The sequence below is a fragment of the Myodes glareolus genome, chromosome 5 (genome assembly GCF_982192425.1).
Source record: "Myodes glareolus chromosome 5, mMyoGla1.1, whole genome shotgun sequence".
Taxonomy (NCBI): Eukaryota; Metazoa; Chordata; class Mammalia; order Rodentia; family Cricetidae; genus Myodes; species Myodes glareolus.
The window spans coordinates 330,479-349,498 of record NC_142030.1 but is presented as its reverse complement, the minus strand read 5'-3'; the positions used below and the strand labels follow the sequence as shown (position 1 = coordinate 349,498).

The 19,020-nt window shown below is 45.8% G+C and overlaps 1 long non-coding RNA gene across 1 annotated transcript; it reads left to right on the top strand.

Annotated features, from left to right (window-relative positions):
* The first annotated feature begins 6,867 nt into the window (after nucleotides 1–6,867).
* Nucleotides 6,868–18,953, top strand: LOC148121964 (uncharacterized). The gene is made up of 2 exons (XR_015737819.1): nucleotides 6,868–7,035; nucleotides 7,606–18,953. It is a non-coding gene; the product is annotated as an uncharacterized LOC148121964 (long non-coding RNA).
* The last annotated feature ends 67 nt before the right edge of the window (nucleotides 18,954–19,020 follow it).

Below are 19,020 nucleotides of genomic sequence, written 5' to 3'. Positions count from 1 at the left end.
TGAATAGAGGTACATTACTCTGGATTTCTTCAGGCTGCTGTTTGGTTTGTTTTTGAAATACCTGACTTGATAAAAGGATCTCATTTGCGGGTTAAGCAGACAGTGTTTTAATTATGCTTTTTATCTTTAGGAAAGTCAGGATATAAAAGTCATGATTCCATGGCTAAAAACAAAATAAAATAAAACAAAATTTTAAAAAAGGAGAAAGAAAAAGGCAAAAATAATTCCAGAAAACAGCTGTGGCTATAATTTTGGACTTGTCTGTAACAGAAAGGGTTAATGGGATAGTAGTCTCACGGTGAGGTCTATTTTAGCCTATGGCTAGGAGAAGCCCATATGGCTCAAGAAAAGATGACGCAACATTTAGTAGTACAGGACAGCCCTGGCTGGGCCGGGAAGCTGCCACTCAAAGAGTTAAAGCTAATCTTATTGCCATGGAGCTCCAAAGGAAGAGGAGAGGTTGCAGGGATAGAGACCTGTGTGTTTCAGAGCTGTTAGGTATGAAAAAGGAAAAAGGGCTGAAAATGTGGCCAAGAAAACAGAATGAAGGTCCAACTTTTTTTTTTTCTCCCTTGTTTGACCAGCCTTGGCACTGCCCGCTGCCTCTCCAGGGGAAAAGCTGCAGTTCTGCTTCTGCAACACAAGGAGCAGACTGGAGAATTTAGATCTGCGTCACAGAGCTCAGAGCAGAAAGAGAGAGAGAGAGGGAGAGGGAGAGAGGGAGAGAGAGGAGGAGGAGACGAGAAAGGGAGACAGAGAGAGGAGAGAGAGAGAGCAAGGGAGCCAGCACGGACACACAAGCTGTCGATAGGTCTGCTAGCAGCAGCCGTGCTGCAGCAGAAAGAGAAATCAAGAAACAAGTCATAGCAACACTGGGCACCAGATTCTGCCAAGCGTTCAGAAATCTGTCGGGGGCCAGAGGCCTCTGGGTAGCCTAGGCTAAGATGTCAGGCAAGGTGGCATGGGCGGTTCCCATGGGGAGGAGGTGAGGTGAGGGGCAGGAGTAGATACAAGAGTTAGTGGGGTGGCAGGGAAAGACTTAATCAGAGTGGATTCTGGAACATTCTGGACTGCGGCACCTTGTATCTGGATAGGAATTTGGGTCTGCGCAGGAGACAGCTGCTGGTCCAGAGGGGCTTAAGGACTTGATGGCGTTACCTACTTCTTCACCCATGTATGTATTCCATGTGATGAGGGCATGTCTGGGGTAGGTGGGTGCTCTGGTTTTTATCACCTTCTCCCTTTCTTTTTGCTGTTGTTCCCCCTTCCTCCTTGGAGGGTTTTGTTGTTGTTGTTGTTGTTTTCCACTCTAATTTCCTCTCCCTTGATGTCAGCTACTCAGGCCTGACCAGGGTAGAGGGGAGGAGTGAACCAGCCCCTGATTCTCACTTAAGCTCCCACCCTTTACCCTGTTTTCTTCTGGTGGACAGAGAGGCTAGTTTTCCAGGTTGTTTGGGAAAGGAAGAGGGTGAGAAGTGTCAAGAAGCAGTCAGGAGGTACTGTTTTCCCAGGCATTCCCTTTTTAAAATGTCTAGTCCTGGGCATCTGGGGCGGTAGAGAGCATAAGCATGGGGTGGGGTGTGGGCTGGGAGAAGTGGGGTGAAGCTGGGAGGTTGTCACTGCGTAGTTGAGAAAAGTGGAGAATGGTGACGCAGTCACTGTTGCATCTCGTTAGGAGCTCTGTGGGGACAGGTAGTGCTGCTCCTGGGACCTGTGAGGCCAGCAGAAGGGTTAAGGATGAGCCTAGGTGGGAAGCTAGCATTTAGAGATTAAATGTCATCCTTTTGGCGTTGGAAAGTTGTTTACCTTGCGTTCTCTGTGTCTCCATGTTGGCTCCCTTCCAGTTCACATGTGATGGCCTTCCCTGTACTGCTGCATCATTAACTAAGTGACTGAGCTGGTCTTCCATTGGCCAGGGGAGGGCTCTTGCTTCAGACACTTCCTCTCATTGGTAGGAGGGCCAATGGCAGGTGAAAAGCTCTTTTTGATTGGTTGAGGACAGGGTATCAAATCTGAATTTGCATTTCACTTGCTTAAAGGGGAGGGAGGAGAAGCCCAGCAGCTTCTAAAATCTCTTTTAGGGGTGTGCGTAGGTGCCTGTGTCTGCCTGCTTCAGACTGCCCAGTCGCTGCTTCTTCCTTTACCTTTGTAAAATTTCAGTCACTATAAGGAAGAAGAGCTTAGAGTGCCCCAAACTTTTTTATTTTTTATTTTTTTGAGGGAAGAGATTGGGGAGACTGGTTTGAAGAGGACTGACCAAATTGGAAGAAAATATTTGTCCTCTGCTTTGGTGTCAGAAAAGGGAATTTTCCAATCTGCCACACCTCAGTGTTGCGGCAAAAATAATTCTTGGCTCCCCTGGAAACGATGGGGCAAGGTAGGGCAGAGTTGCTGTTGCTGTCACTACTACCCTGGGCTTCCCACTGAGTGGTCTGCTCCCAGGTGAAGGGATCTACACTGATGCTCTGGTCATCCAAAGGGCCTCAGACTCTTGGAAGAACCTGCCTTTTGGAAGCTGCTGCTATCTTGTGTTTGGAAAGGTGAGCCGTGGGACTAACCTCAGGACATTGCTTGGAAACTGGCTGTTGTAAGGTTTCCCGAAAAGTGAGTGGGTGGAGGTTCGAAGGACTCCTGTTAGAATGATTTGTCAGTCTAGGGAACTAAGAGATGGAGAATAAAACTGGGGCAGCGGCAACTGTCTGGTATTGGGGGAGGGAAGCTGGAAAATCAGAATGCTAGCATCCTGTGTTGTCCTTGTGGTGGGTCTCATTTGTGGGAGGGGGTTTGCTGGGCCCTGTGCCATGTACAGTGGCCCCACCCATGACTGCGCATCCAGAGCGCAGTGCGCCCTGGGTCTCTGGCCTGGGACAAACACCTCCCTGATTGTTATATAACTCAGGGTGGCCTGTGCCTTCTCAAGCCTGCTTTGCAGCCCTACCTCCTCACTACGTGGAGCTCACAGCTGAGGGTCTGCTAGGGAACATGTATGGGCTGGCTAGCCTTTGTCCACTTAGTTACCAAATTTCAGTACAGAAGTGGTCTGCTATCTCATCTGGGGACATGGGCTCCAGAATGTTCTTCTGAGTACCCTGTGTCATGTATGGTCCCTGGGGCTTGGAGGTGGGGGTAGTGTCCTCCTTTCCCTTTTATCCTATCTGGTTTGGGGGCAGGGACTTTGTGAGGAAGATCTGACACAGTATTAGTATGAGGGAAGGTGTGAAACCCTATTGGGAGGGGTTGGCAGTTCCCCTTCCACGTCTCTAGCTTTCCTTTCCCTGGGTTCCAGATTCCTTTGAGGCTGCCATTTTGAAGGCATCTCTGCTGGTCTTCCACATGGTGGCTGGTGCTGTTGCTTTTACTGGCCCAGCTCTGCCTATTCGGAGAAGTGGGTGGGAGTCAGGGTCTGTGGTAGAGGGGTGCAGGTGCTATATAGATGGATATAGCAATGATTGCTGCATTGAGTGAAGGTGGTCTGGAAGCAGAACTGCCTGATCCCACCCTGGGTCACAGCACTGGGTGGGGGGTCGAAATGGAAACCTGGGTCAGGGTCCTATGGCCTGGGGTCCCATCTTTAAAGTGTGGGCACTTGGCTTCCATGCCCTAGTTAGCCTAAAACTCAGAGATGTGCTATGAAGAGCCTAGTGTTTGAGGAGAGTAGAGGCAGACCCAGCAGCTCATCTCAGATGTGGCAGACCTGTGGTTTGTGCTCTGCAAATGGGCTCTGTCTCTGGCAGCCTCCACATGGGGGTGGGGATGGGGGTGAGAGACACAGCAGGCAGCAGCTTTTGGTCAGATGGCCTTGCCTTTCCTCCATGTCCCCTGCCAGGGCTACAGGACTACCGTTCTAACTGCTGTCTTCTAGTGAGGCTCCCTGCTGCCCAACCCTTTCTAGGCCCTGCTGCGGATAGCGGCCATCTTGTCTTCCTGCTCAGAGATTTAAAATGGTTTCCTATCATTGTCAAGTTGAAATTCCTCCCAATCAGTAGGATATTCAGGACTCTCTGAAAGTGGCCTTAGCTTTCCAAAGAAGCCTTCCTCAGGTAAAAACCGACCAACTCATATTTCTCTGCTTTTTCAATACTGGTGTTTTCCCTGCCTGCTTTCTACCTGTTGCAGTCCCATTGTCTTCATGGACCTCTCCCTGAGCACCCTCTAAGGAAAAAACCGCTGTTACAAGTCTCCTTTCTTTCATGGTATTTCGTTGTGTGTTATTCCATGTGTTTTCTATCAGAGTTTGTAATTTAACAAGAAGCCTGGTGAAGGGGGAGGAATATTCTGAGCTTCTGTTGCCAGATGCCATGTTAGACACTTCAAGAACAGTTACGTGTTTATTTTTTATCACAACCCTTTGAGGAGAGTTCTGTGGCTGACAAGAGCCCCAGTTTCCAAAGTCTTTTTCCTGTGTAATCCATGTTTTCTAGATGTTAGAAAGTGACACACTCCTCTTAACACTGTGTCAGGTCATTCAGCTGGTCCATACCTATACCTACTTTATAACATTCTCCTCTCTTCCTTCTCGGCCAGATTCAGTCAAGGTGATATATTTTTTGTCCTGAAATGAACAGACCTCAGTTGTTTTGCTTGTCTTCCCCATGGAAGATCAGCCAGAGGTGGGTAGGTAGGCACACCTTCAGAGGAGAGTAAGCCCTGTTGATTCAGGTGTACACATTGGGCTGCACATACTTGGTCTGTACTCCAGTCTCAGTTGGGTGACTTTAGACAGGTCATTCTATTTCTCACCCATATATGTGACCTTAGTTTATGAAGTAGAGCCCTAGAAGAAGCGTGTTCTATAGGCATGTCTGTTGTATTGTCTGTTCTTTGTAGATTTGCCGGAAGCCCTCTTTCCCTGCCTGGGGACTTACTGGGCATGTAAAATGAGAGAATAACAGGTGACTAGCAAATTAGGGGAGAATTATATACTCCCATGCTGTCACAGCAAACATAAAGGAGAGTGTCTTGGTAGTTTGGACCTCAGGCCTGCAAGGTGGTGGTGTTCTCCCAGGGATGGTTGCCCCCTTGTTTCTGAAGCAGGAAACAAAGGGGTGGTAGCAGAACGGGGTTTAAGCAGGGAATGTTCTTGATAGCCTTTTGATCCTAGGTTTGTTTCTCTTCTTGCTGAATCTCTACAGTGGCTGATGCTCTGAGCACCCTGATGCCCCTCATCACCAATTCTGGGCTATGTAGCTGAGAATCCTGTCAACAGCAGTCTAGGCCCTAGTGACGGCTGCTTTGTTGTGTGTGTGTGTGTGTGTGTGTGTGTGTGTGTGTGTTTCCTTTTTTTTCCTCGTTGGAAGATGACTCAGTGTATTGGGAGCCTGGAGATGGAGCTCTCAGCCGAACAGCCAGAATGTTCTGACAATATGAAAGCAGCAAAAACAGCTCATTGGGGCTCTAGACCAATTCTCAGCCTTGGGTCATTTTTAGGGAGGGCTGAGTATTAAGAAGACCACTGCTAGGCTTCAGGGGTTGGGAGAACCAGACCGCTCACAAGTGTTCTGAGACCTTTGGATTTTAAATTCAGAGGAGAGATAGATGATTGTGTTAGTCAGCGAGCTCAGAAAACAGTACCTTTTGCCCGCGCCTCCTTTCTTCTCTCCTCCCTCCCTCCTTTCCTCTCTTCCTTCTCCTTTTTTCTTCTTAAAAAAAATTATTTTCACTGGTCCCAAATGTTAGACATATTTCTGGAGCTGGATACTCCTTTGGGATTTCTCAGTGGGTCTCTATGAGATGGGTGTGCTGGTCTTGTTGAGGGTAGAAGGTGACTCCTTCTCAAGACTGGGCAAGGAGATCCTCCATGAGAGTGTACTATAATTCCCTGGAGTAGATGCTCCAGTGGAGGCAAGATGTCGGAATACTCTTTATCTTCTGAGATTTGTGTGGGTGGTGGTCCTCCTCACTTGCCCTAACCTGAAGGGATCTCCTCTGCAGTATGTCAGCTTTCTCTTTCCTTGAGGTGGTGTGACAGAGCTTACTTTTTTCCTTACATCTTCCTCACTTCCTCTGACATGAATTTTTTCCCCATCTTCCTTCTGCCCCCGTTAGCACATCATTGTGGAAGCTCAGAGTTCTAGGCTTTTCCTGCAGCATTGTGCTAAAGGCACATGATGCCCTGCCCCACCCATCGTGCCTCTGTTGCAATTGCATCCTGGTCAAATTATTAGGTTTTCTCTCTGGTTTCCTTGACACAGCCTAGGGTGAGTAACAAACAATTTAAGTTTGGAAATGAGGGACATCCTGACCCTGAACTTCATCCAGCTTTTTCCAGGTACCACTTTTAATTTTTTAGCCATTGATTTTAGTGTAGACATTTGCTTTTTCTACCCAAAGACCACCTAGAATGACTCATTTGGGATCTTTAGGAGGTACATCTCCTGAGCCTGAGAACCAAATGGGGGCAGGAAGCTATGACTGAGATCACAGCACAGTGGGGCACAACAGGCGTATGAACGAGCTGTCTGTACTCACAGTGCTCTTAAAGGTATTTGAAGCCTCTAGCATTTGTGTCTGAGTAGAGAACATCTTGACTAGAAAGTTTGTATAAGTGTAGGAATTGGGAACTTGGGGGTCATACTTATTGGTTCTGAGCTATGCATATGATGAAACCCTTAATGCCATGTTTCAGAGAACTCTGTTGTGTGTGTGTCCCTGACAGCAGGATGGTAGATAGGTACTCAGTCAGATGTTGTACCCACCAGTACTGATCCTTCTCCACATTGCTCTGCCCAGGGTTAGTTTGCATCTGTCACAGCTGAGGACTATTGTCCCAGGGGCTACATATAAAATCTAATTGCAGATCATTGCTTGATTGGTTTTGTGAGCAGAGCCCAGCTGATCTACCTTTCTTTCTCTTCCCAACAGAGAACGTGACAGAGTACTGCTCTATCTGTAAGTAGTTGACAACCTCTTGGCAACTCAGGCTCAGCTGAGGATGATGTTTGTGCATCTAAGTCATAATTCTGCTGGCTAGAACAGTTTGCTTGCATTGTTATGGAACAGAAAAGAGGAGCTGCTTGACCACTCTGCTTTCAGTAGGTAAGTGTTCGTCTTCATTCTTGTATGTTTTTTTCTGCTTTCAGATATGCAAAATGAATAGGTATTTATAATTCTGGGCTGCTATACCTTCTTCCTCTCCTATGTGTCCTCCCTTTGTCCTTCAGAAGCAAAGGCTGGAACTTATTGTTCAGCCACCACATATCTCCCTTAGGCTCACACTTTAAAAACCAATTTTCTCTAAAATGGATCCAGTAACCATGTCCTTGGTGAGGAGTTCTAATACCCTCATGAAGGACCCTGCTGCACTCACTATGCCCAGCCTGTGCTGTTAAGACTCCTCACTGGCTAGCTGCATGGGAATGGTCCTTGCCAGCACTTAGCATAGATCTGCCAAGTTCTAGTTCCAAATCTCCAGGCTGGTAGGAACCTCAACTATATATAGCCCTGAGCTAAGCAGTTCTTATCAGGCATGTCTACCCTTCCCTGTGGGAGAAGAGTACTTCTATCATAACCACAATGTGGAGCGTGAGTTATCTCCAAGGCTGGAAGTTGTATATGTCCATATCTGGCTTGGATCTGCCATACTTACTCTTCCTTTTCCTGTTTCAGGTGCTGAATGAAGTTGCTGAGGTGGGATGAGGGCCAGTAGGACGCCATGTTTAGAGAAGGAAAGACTGGGACACTCAATATTGTCAAAGGTGGTTATGCCCTTCCTTAAATACCAGTTTCCAGAGTCTCCTCTGTTTCCTGCTTGACTTGCCCTGCTCACGAATATCTTTTGACCTTTCTTCACTCTTCCGGACCTCTGACTCTGTGCTTTCCCACACCCCTTCCTCTTCCCTTTGATTTTTTTTTTCTTTAGGATGAATGAGGGCATTCTCAGCTACTGGTCCAAGAGCCATATCTTTTTTTTTTTTTTAATCTTCATCCCCTATAGCAAGACAGGGAAAGGAAATTGTCATGGGAAGGAAGGTGGGTAGTGAGTAAACCCATAGTGTTGGGTGATGGATCATGGTAGGTTAGGTAGTCTTTTTCTTCTTGTAGGTACTCCAGAGCCACCAATTTGTATGGTTCCTTGACTTCAGGTGTGGTCTGATGTAACAGCGACCTAGTCTTGCTGGTAGACTAAATATCCAGCTGTTGATTAAAAACTAGAAGCAACAAATGAAAGGCCTGAGTCTGCCTCCCAGGCAGCTGGAGTGTGGCTGCTCCCTGGATCTGTTCCCTCAAACTTTACCATTCAGAATCTCCTACAGTTGTTCTTTTCTCTCCATTCTTCCATTCCTGGCTTTTCTATGAATGGGGTAACTGGCAGGGTGCTGGGGTAAGGTCATCCTGCTCAACTTGTAGATATCTGGGCAGCACTGTAGACAGGGTATGGCAGTACCAAGGCACCTTTACTTCCCATGGTGAGGGAAAGAAAGCTTCCTGGCTGCTGACATCTAATCTGAGGTCAATTTGGATGAGTTATCTGTTATTTCAAGGAGCTAGACAAGTTCAGTCACTGCATCAGTGGTCTGTGAGAATATCGAGGCGGTGGAGGGGCAGAACTTTAAACAAAGAGGTGATTTCAGTCAGCTCTATAGCTGGGAAGTGGAAAGGAATCAATTCTGGGTTCAATTCCCGTTGGAACCCCTAAGGTTCTGGGAGCTGCCCAGGGCTCAAACATGTTCTTTCCTGTGCAGAATGGGTGTTTGCCTTACTCTGGATACACTTAGCCTATAAGGGAGTTAGGCTAGGTCTGGGGTCTAAAGTTTAGACTAGGCTGAGCAGTGACTGGATTCTGGATTTTTCTCTGCATGGGGTTTTCCTTTGAATGGATCATTTTATTCTTTAGGTCTTCAGTTGTCTTCAAAATATTTCCAGGCACTTGACAGGGAAACACTTTTCCTCTGCCTTACAACAACAGCACTATTGAGTTAAAGTGATGATCTCCCTCAAAACTGGGAAGGCAGCTCCATTGTAGACACAAACCGGAAAACAGACAGCTGGTGCTTGCTGTGATAGTCAGAAATCCCTGTGTATCATTGCTGGCAGTGTTCTTGGCCCCTAGAGTTAGTGGGAACTAACACAGCCAGGTGTCTAGGGTCTAAGGAGAAAAGAAATAATCCCGGATAATCCTACTAGGTACCTGTGGAATCTCAGTCCCAGCCAGCTCGTGCAGTTACTCTGCTGGCATTGTGTTTCACCTTCCTTGCTCTCTCACTGCTGCCCACGGAAGATTAATGAATCCCACCTCACATGTTTAATTGTCTTGTCTCTCCCTTTGAGACAAGCCTTTGAGATCCCCGCCAAGAAAGGTCAATTTGGATGAGTTATCTGTTATTTCAAGGAGCTAGACAAGTTCAGTCACTGCATCAGTGGTCTGTGAGGATATCGAAGGGGCTGAGGGGCCGAACTTTAAACAAAGAGGTGATTTCAGTCAGCTCTATAGCTGGGAAGTGGAAAGGAATCAATTCTGGGTTCTTCAAGATGAGCCCCACTGGAGACCTGAAACCAGACATGCTGATGGCCGTGATTGAGAACTGTGTGTCTTGTGCCCAACTCTGGTGACCTCTGCTGCCATTCACAGCCCTTCCTTTGCCTGATTGGGAACGTGGGTACAGAGCAGAAAGGATCTTGGCTTTGCCTTTTGTCACACAGCTGTCTCTGTGAATTAGGGGTGTGCCACCCTGCCCATTTCCCTCTTTCAGACCTAGCTTCTGCTGTGTGTTGCCAGCCAAGCCGGAAGGACAGTTAGCATGCCTTGAAGGATCTAAGCATGCCTGACACTTTTTCCTTGGCCTCTGGGTCTGTGAGTTCTGGAAGACAGCTGTGATACTGAAGCTGAATTGGCATGGCTGGCAATATAGTAAAATGCAAGGTTCCCTACCCAGGGACTTGATTGGTCCACACCATCTGGATTCCACTGTATCCTTTTCTTACTAGGGCTATAAATTGTTCAGTGGATATCTTGGCTTTATCCTCTGGCTTGGGTTTGTCCCCAAGACTGCAGCTTTAGAGGAGGATATGAATTCTCACAGGTCACTTTTTTATATTTATGGCCTGCCTCTGGGATAAGTAAGAGATACTGTCCTTCTAATCAGCCTTCAATCTGTAGAAGGGCCTTGCTTTCCTTCATTTTCCTGGTCAGTGGTTATGAGGAAAGCATACACTGGGTTTGGTTCCTTGCTGGCTCTTTCCAACTGCTTATGGGCTAATAAGCAAGAAAATACTCTTGAGGCCCCATGGTCTGTACAGAGCCTGATGCTGCAGAGCCATGACTTTGTGGGTAGAGTACAGGGATAAGATGAAGGGAGCCCCATAGTGCCATCGTTGTTCGTGGAGATTTTGCTTAGCTAGAAACTCAAGGCCAGGAAAATGAACCTAAGTTGCTGAGAGGGAGAAAGGAAGGATCTTGGAGGCCTAAGAGCAGCCAAGTTTTGTTCCATGGAGACACCCTAGTTCTAGTGTAAATGAGGGTTGGTGATGGATTTTGCGTAGGTAGTAGGAATGGATTTTTGGGTGGGTGACTGTGAAGAGAAGGAATTAAGTGAATGAAAGAACTTGGTGAGGACCTACCAGGTGACAGGATAGGACACTGTTTCCTCTTAGTGATGTGGGAGATGTGCACACACATGGGAGCTGGCTGTGGTGCAGGACTTAGATTGAAAGACCCTGTATGTTCAAGGAAGGTATTCTGTTTAAGGCCTGCCCCTGTGCCAAGAGGACTTACTTTGCATTTATTTAGCCTTCTTTTCTTTTGTGGTTGGAACTCTAGTCTGTCTACAAATCTCCAAAGCTGCCTGGGTAGGAGCCCCTGGGCTTAGGAACATGTGGAGAAGTCTTAAGGATTCTCAGGAGTGTTACACACTTAGATCTCTTCACATTAGCTGGTTCACTGGGTTTCACAGCACTGAGCAGAGGGATAATATTGGCCTTGTCATGACTTAACTGAGCCATAAAGAGCCCTCTCAGGGCCTAATGGCTTGTTCCCAGCTTTGGATTTCCAACCCAGGTCTTCTACTCCAGCTAGACTAGGGAGTGGAGCACTGAGGTCCTTGGCAGTATTCTGGATCTCTGAGGCCTTCACTTCTTTCTTTACACATTAGAGAGGAGAACCAAGAATATCTTTACTCTCCTTCTGTTTCTCTGATTGCTTAGAGCTCTTGTGAGAGCTGACTTGCATTTGGCTAAAATGCCAGGCGTTGCCCATGATCCTGAAAAGAGTTCTTGTTGAGCCTTTTTGACATCTTCAGAATATTTTCTCTGAATCTGGGCATGTTTCTGCTGTGTGTTGCTCACTAGTAAAGGAAGTCTCACTGTGGCAACTCAGGTTTTCCCATTCTATTTGTGAGGGATGCCTGGAGCTTTCCCAGCATGTGTGTTGTGTCTGTGTTATCTGTTTGCTGACTAACATAAATCACCCACTGGAAGCATTGGCTAATGTGTTACATAGTTAGATATCAGGATATAAAGTGGTTCCTTGGTTCTACCTTTAATCAACCCTGGCTGCCTTTGTGGCATCCTCAAGCTGGGAGAGTAGCAGAGACAATGTCGGCACAGATCTGGAGCAATAATCTGTTTTCCTTTGCAGAGAGAATTTCTGCCACTGAGCTTATAGGAACTATTCTTAATTCTTATATAAAAAGTAGAGAAAGTATATGCTGTCTCTTATATCTCCTAAGGAAGATCTGTTCTATTTCTGTATTTGTATCATTACTGCTCTTACCCTGGGCTATTACTCCCAATGAAGGGGACTCTTGACAATCATTGTGGTTGCGGGGAAAGGTAATAGAGAAAGTAAGATCAGGTGATGTATTCTAGAAAGAAGGTAAGAGTAGAGTTTCAGCGTAGACTCAGCTCTAAAAGTCATAGGCATTGTTTTTGGTGCTAAAGGCTTAGGTGTATGTTCAAGTGGACATACTACTTAGAGGAAACCCAGAGTGTGAAATAATTAGTTAATGGCTCAATGAAAGTTATATTAAGTATGGAAAATCCTATGTCCATTTGAGTTATTGCTAGCTGTAGACTTTGTATCAGGAGACTCAATAAGACAGGCCTGTATTGACTTTCTTCCTCCTTTCTTTTGTTTCCTACTCTTTTACATTCCTTAGCCATTTCTGAATATAGTCATTTCCTATCTGTGGAGGATTGGATCCACAGATGCTGAAGTCCTTCTGTGAAATGAGTTTTTTTAACTTAATTTTATACATATCCTCTCATGAACTTTAAACCATGCCCAGATTTCTATAATACCTAACTCAAAGCAAATGCTGTCAAATAATTGTTTTAAGAATTCTTTAGAAGATAGTAGCAAAAAAATCTGTGCATATAAATATGTAGTTCATATATATATGTATATATATATATTTATGCATAATAACTGGAGTGCAGGGAGACAGAACCTGGGGATGTGGAAGGCTGACTATAGTCTGTTGACAGTGGTTTCTCTCCCTTCTGGTCCCACAGTCATTCAGTCCCAAAGAAACACACAGAGGCCTACATTAATTATAAACTGGTTGGCCTAATAGCTCAGACTTTCTTATTAACTAACTCTTAAATTGTACATTAACCCATTTTTCTTGTCTGTGTTAGCTGCATGGCTTGGTACCTTTTGTCAGCAAGGCATTCTCATCTAACTTCCTCTCTGTCTGGGTGATGACTACAGACTGAGCCTTTCCTCTTCCCAGAATTCTCCTGTTCTTGTTGCCCTACCTATACTTCCTGCCTGGCTACTGGCCAATCAGCATTTTATGAAATCAGTACAAATACAACTCTTTACAGGATATAAGACCATTTCCCACAGCAATAGTCTGTGTGGTTACATTGCTGCTTTCTTGAAGTACATACATGTCTTCTGGTATCAGTGAATAAGTGACTTTGATTTGTAGTATAAATAAACAGGCTGCTCACTGTAGGGACCTTTCTGTCTTCAGAATTTAGCTGCCTATAGACCCTGGGAGAGATCCATTTACCCTATAGTAGGTACCTAAGGTGGGGTGGTTGCTTAGGTATGCATCCTGAACCTGATTAGCTGTTACTTCTTTTTAGCTCTAATCTTGACAGTCTTGGATGTCTGAGACCACATACCAGTCTACTCGATGAAAAAGGCCAGAATGGATAGGCACAGAGAGGGAGGGGACACTGCCTCTGGCCACTGGCTGCTATCCAAAACAGGTGAACTTTGTGTTCGAAAGGAATGCATTTAATCTTTTGGTTTTAATAGAAGTTACTTGTATTTTCTCTCCCTTTTTCTCCTCCTTTCTCTTCACCCCCACCCTTGTTGCCTCCTCAGCCACCAAAGAATTTAATCTGCTGGACAACAAACAATACAGTTATAAAACTTTGAAAACAAGAGGGTGCGGCCTCCCCAATGAGGAAAAGGGCATGCTGGGTAATAACCCCAGGGAACATGCCAGGCTCGAGGTTTAGCCTGTGAGAGCCCAGTTGGCTGGGTACCTGAGTGCCTGCCCTGCCCAGTGCTAAGCTATCCCCCCAGTCCAGAAAGGGGACAGAAAAGGGCTTGTAAAGGGGAAGTTGTGTATGTTCCCCTCTGATCTGATGGGAATGCACTAGACTGTGAAACTTCCTTCTCTGCCTCTTCTAACTCTCACCCCTTCCCTTTTCCTCCCACCTCCCTCCTTCTCATTGTTCTTGAGACTAGCAGACAGAGGCTGTAACAGAAAAGGGTTAAAATAGCAGTATAGGTGCTGCTACTAGCTGGGACTGCCAAAGGTGAAATAGGGTTTGGGGCTTGTATTGCCTACAGGCTTAAACATATCTCTCTAAACCCAGCCTCCCTCCCTGACCTGGGGCAGTGCACCCATATATACATCACAGTAGTGTGCTCCAGCCTATGTACTGCCAAGTGTGTGCCCAGGTACTGGGCAGAACTACCACTAGGAAATCAGTGGATCCTCCCTGGCTTTCTGGTGCCTGCCTAAGGCTGTGCTAAGAATGGCTAACAAATGCTTTCTTCTGTGAGTGTTTTGCTCTCCACAGGAAGAGTGAGGCTTGTTGCAGAGAATTCGTGGGAACCCAGAGTAGACACATGATCCAGTGAGGATGGCACCAAATAGGATGTTATGTCTATCCTTCTCTTGTTTCTTGGCAGGAGGAGGAGGAGTTGACCAGTCCTGACTGGATGAGATAGGGAAGTTAGACTTGGCTGTCTCTTCCCTGACCTGTCCTTATCGAATCCTTCTCCACGAAGCCATACAGGCCATTTCTCAGTGTTAAGGGAGTGGACTATGTAGGACTGGGGCTATGAACTTTATGGTGGGCATTGGGAGATCACAGGCAGGCTTACCTTTCCTCTTGTGCACATTTCAGCTTCCGTAAACAATGCTTCTGGGCTGTGTTTCTCCTCCCTATGAGAGCAAAGCCCTCTGCCACTAGGAGGGCACATTGCGCTTTAGCCATCACTTTGTACCTGCTTTTCCCCTTCCCTACCATATGTATTTCATCCTAAAAGGCAGCCGTAGTACCATGCCCTGTCTTAGAGTGTGGTTGGTCTCCATATCTCTAACTTAGTTGGCTTCTGAAGTTCTTGCTTCTCCCTTGGTTACCCAAGCAGGCATGTGTGGAACACACTGGGTCTCAAGAATATTATGCCCACTTTGGGAATCAGTAGTCAGGGATGTTAGGCCAACAAGCTCCAAATTCCTCTTTATCCATGTATCTTCAACATATATTCCTCATTTTATCACCCTTTCCTCTGATTCATTAACCACAGCTTGTTGGCAGCATTCCCTACCTACCCTGACAGCCAAAGACAAAATGTCCTGGATGCTGGGCCTAGGCTACTGCTGAGAGTGACAGGAAGCCAGGCAGCCTGTTCATTTCACATATGCAGTCTCTCTTGGAGGTAAGATGTTCCCTTTTCTTTCAAAAAGACCTTCAGACCTCCCCTAGCCTCCCCTCCCAAAGATGAGTTCTTCTCACTGGTGGGAAGCCCTGAATCAGTCTTCAGAGGCAGGCAAGAAATGGATGGCTGGCTTCTGGCACCCTCCCCCACGCTGGCTGGAATTCTCATGCATATAACTGTGACTCAGCACCCAGTGCTGGGTCAGGAAGGAGAAGCTATTGCCTGGCTGGAACCTTCCCACGTTCTGCATGTGAGCACATCAGACAGCACAGGCTGGGCCAACAGGGTGAGGTTCCTGGGGCAAGTATCTTCCCCCTCCCACCAATTTTCTTCCCACATTCTTTTGGGTTCTGTTCTGGGCCTAGGATTCTAAAGATCATAACTGGTCATAGACCACTTTTTAATCTTTGTTTTTAGTCACTTTTAAATCTTTGTTTTTAACCAGTGGCCCATGAAGAGTGTTTATAACATTTAGTTGTACTGTTGACCTGTATGGGGTTGTTTTTTCTCTGTGTGAATTTTGTATATCTCTGGACAGAATATGAATTTTCCAGATTACAGTACCTCTCTTGCATGCTGTTGCTGCCTCTGGCTATTTCCTTCCTAAAAACTCTTGGCGTGTGTGTGTGTGTGTGTGAGAGAGAGAGAGAGAGAGAGAGAGAGAAAGAGAGAGAGAGAGAGAGAGAGAGAGGACCAGTTTCCAACTTATTCTTTCCAGATGAATACACTAAAGTCATTCAGGATGACGGCAGTGGCCTGTTCTCAGCATGTAGGCAAGTTGGTGTTCTAATTTAACAAGGAGTGACTTTGCCTTTGCCCCTCTGGCCCCTGCCTTGCCCAAGAAGTGTCCTGTCATGGATGGGTAGAATGACCTCCAGAGAGAAATAGGTACAGGAACAGATGGAGGCTGGAGAGTGGTGTCCCAGACTTTTTTCCTACTCAGTGACCTTTTCATTACTGCTAAATGAGGAAGGGTGGTTTCTTTTCTAGACAGCCCCATCAAACCCTGTAGCTTGAAGTTTACTTGAAGCTATTTGAGGAGGGAGATCCCATTGCTCTCACTGCCATGGACATCCAGGTGACTCTCAGGCCTGGTGCCAGAAAACTAGAGCCTTCATCAAATCATCTAGCTATTCCAAACTAGTGAAGAATCATCACCTTGTTTCAGAAAAGAGACATTGCCCAGCCGACTATGGATCCTGCTTTTATGGGGTGCTGAGGCCTGAGTGGAGTTGGATGGAGAAAGGGTCTGAATGCTAGGACTACTTTTCTTTCCCTCTTCTTTAGCTTAGTGTTTAAGTCACCATACTGTCAGTGGTTCTTATCTACCAGAAAACAGGGTTTGCAGTCCAAGGGTGGAACCCTAGACCTTACCTTTTCCTTCACTGGTACTTTCCCCTTGCCAAGCATAGCATCTCCCCTGGGCCTGGGCAGCATTTCACTTACTGGGTAGGAAGAAAGACATTAGCTTCATGCCATGCTGAGGACCAAAACAAATTTTTGTTTTCTAAATGATGGTAAACTGGGCTAACCTAGGAGAAAGCTTTCTAGAGCTGAGACAGGACAAGTGGGGTGGCAGCTGAAGGAGTAGGTGGAGAGTTGCCAAGGAGGTAACAGCAGAGGCAGAGACTTCTGGGAGGAAGGGTGTGCCCAGGATCCCTGCAGGATATCTTTCCTTTACATAGAGGAAGGAAGACTGAGAATTGTAGCAATAAGAGGTTGCTAAGAAAATTTGACTGAAATGAAAATCAGAAAAGCTGAGTATTATCACAGGTAAATCTCATCTGTCCCCTTCATTTACAGGGTTTTGATCCTTGTCAATAACTGCCATGTAATATATATGCAACCTATCATCTTGTTCACAAGGCCCTAATTTTGGCAACCAGTATCACTGTCACTCTGGAACTCATATAGATTTGCCTGCACTCTTCTGTAGCTGAGACCCTGGAGAATCCTAGGGAGGCTCCTGAGCCTTCTGTTTCTCCTCTGGCTGGCTCAGTTTCTTAGAAGCTAAGCCTATCAATGTTATTGTTAGGCTTCATTCCCATCAATTTCCCTATTGCTAGACAGGACAGAGGCACCGTGGTACAACAGAGCAAAAGTAGGTTCTCCTAGACTACCTGACCCCTTGCAGTAACAACATCATGTGCCCTCATCTTTACCCAGACATAGTATGCGTTACAGTGAGTTTCTTCCACTTTATCTGGATTGCCTGAAGTAAATTCCCCTCCCCAGCCTAGGTAAGAGTTCAGTTCAAGGGAAAGGAGATCACAGTCACACAGTACAGACCGAGCAACAGCAATGGAACAGGAATACAGACATTAGTCCATCTGGTTCTGTCTACAGTTTCTTGTGCAAACATCAGAACAATACCTGCTTCATTGGACTCTTAGAACGACTAAGTATTGTGACACTGGATGTTCACATTATATTTGCTCAAAAATTACCCTATAGCAGTCGGAAGCTGTAGAAAGAGATAAGCTTATATCTGGAGGACAAAAAGAGTTGCTGGAGAGACTGAAACATATGGTTCATTGTCTTTCTTCTCTGTGTTGTGACATCAGAGGAAACACATCGCAAAGAGGCAGTCCAATTTGGAACATAGTTTGTGAATCTTATTTTCAGATAAATTTTAAAAGCTTACCTTATTTTTGTGTTAGAGGATTATCTATAATACAATAAGATACCAGCTTTTAAAGTTACTCTGGGTTAATTCAATTTGTCAGCCTATGGGGTCATGAGATGGAAAGGAGGAACATGTGCTCTTTTTGAATAATACTCATGGAATAGTTGTCCTGACTTAGGGGCTAAACTTGTGTTCAGTAGTTGACATCTCATAGGTAACTGTCCTAGGGGAGTGATACAATGTATGCCACTATGCATCTGGGGAAATACTCCATAAATTCAAGACAGTAATGTCTTGTAGATGTACATGTGTGTAATGGACTTGGTTCTTTTAGCTCATTGTGTATAATAATTTTTAACAACTAATGTGAATTAATACAGGGAATAAGCTTTACATTGGTCTTGTCTTCTCAAAATGTTGTCTGTGACTCTGACGCTGCTACAAGCAGCATTGTATGGCTGTCCTCTGCCTCTGACAGGCAAGATGATTCTCAGAGCTGAGACTGGATCTTCTGACTTCACTTCCCCGCCTTCTTCAGCGAGATCCTCTTCTTCTGGAAGCTGGTTTCACATGGTGGCTTAGATTTTTCCATCTTTGTATCTAGCACCATTTGAAATCAGTGTTTTAGGAGTAAGAATTGCAGCACAGCAGAAGTTGGACTACAGGGGCGCAGCTGCACACAGGACTGGCTCTTTCCTTCAAGAAGTCAAGGGAAGATTTGGAATAGTGAAATTTGCTCTTGAGCTTGTTTGGTTTAGAGGCAGTGATAGTGGGAAAGTTGTTTAAAATAAATGCAAGGGCATGGATCAGGGGCAGGGAGTGATCTAATTTATCCATCATTTCATGGGAGGGGGAGGGTGGCTTGGACCTGACCTGCACTGCTCATCATCCAGTGATGTTTCGGGTGTTGATTGTATCAGGGAAGGGGAGAGTGCTCCATACCTGGAGGACTGCTTCACCCACATCAGTTCCTGCCTGTACCTGGAAGACGCCTGGAGTACTCAGTCATGGTTGCAGCACAGCTGACTTCAGACTTGTCACTTGTCTGCCGTGAGGTTCAGACCTGAAGACCACCACTGGCCCATCTCTTACACAGGCTGACCGATTTCTCCTGGTGTTCAGAGTCTGTTTTTGTCTAGCACCATTTGAAATCGGTTATGATGTAGGGGGAAAAGCACCAGCCTCAGAGCCTCGTGGTGTCTGGTCAGCAGCAGCCTGTCGTTTCCTACACAGGCAGAGCAGAAAAGGAAGATCACAGTTTTCTAACTTCTTTAATGCATATGTATGTGGTAGCAGGAGTTAGCGATAACTTAACAGGGTTTTAAAATTAAATTTGTGTAATTTATCTGATATCCACAGTTGTAATTTCTGACATGTAGTACTGTTATGAATTGTATAAACTGGTTGCTGCTGAACCGTGTTTGTGTTAAGAGTATGTTCATGCATCCTGGCTTTAATAAATTATTTGCTATATTCAATTTACCATGTCTGTGTTTTTAATCTATTATTTTCCATTCATAATTCTGTGGCAATGAGAAGTGGGCCCTGG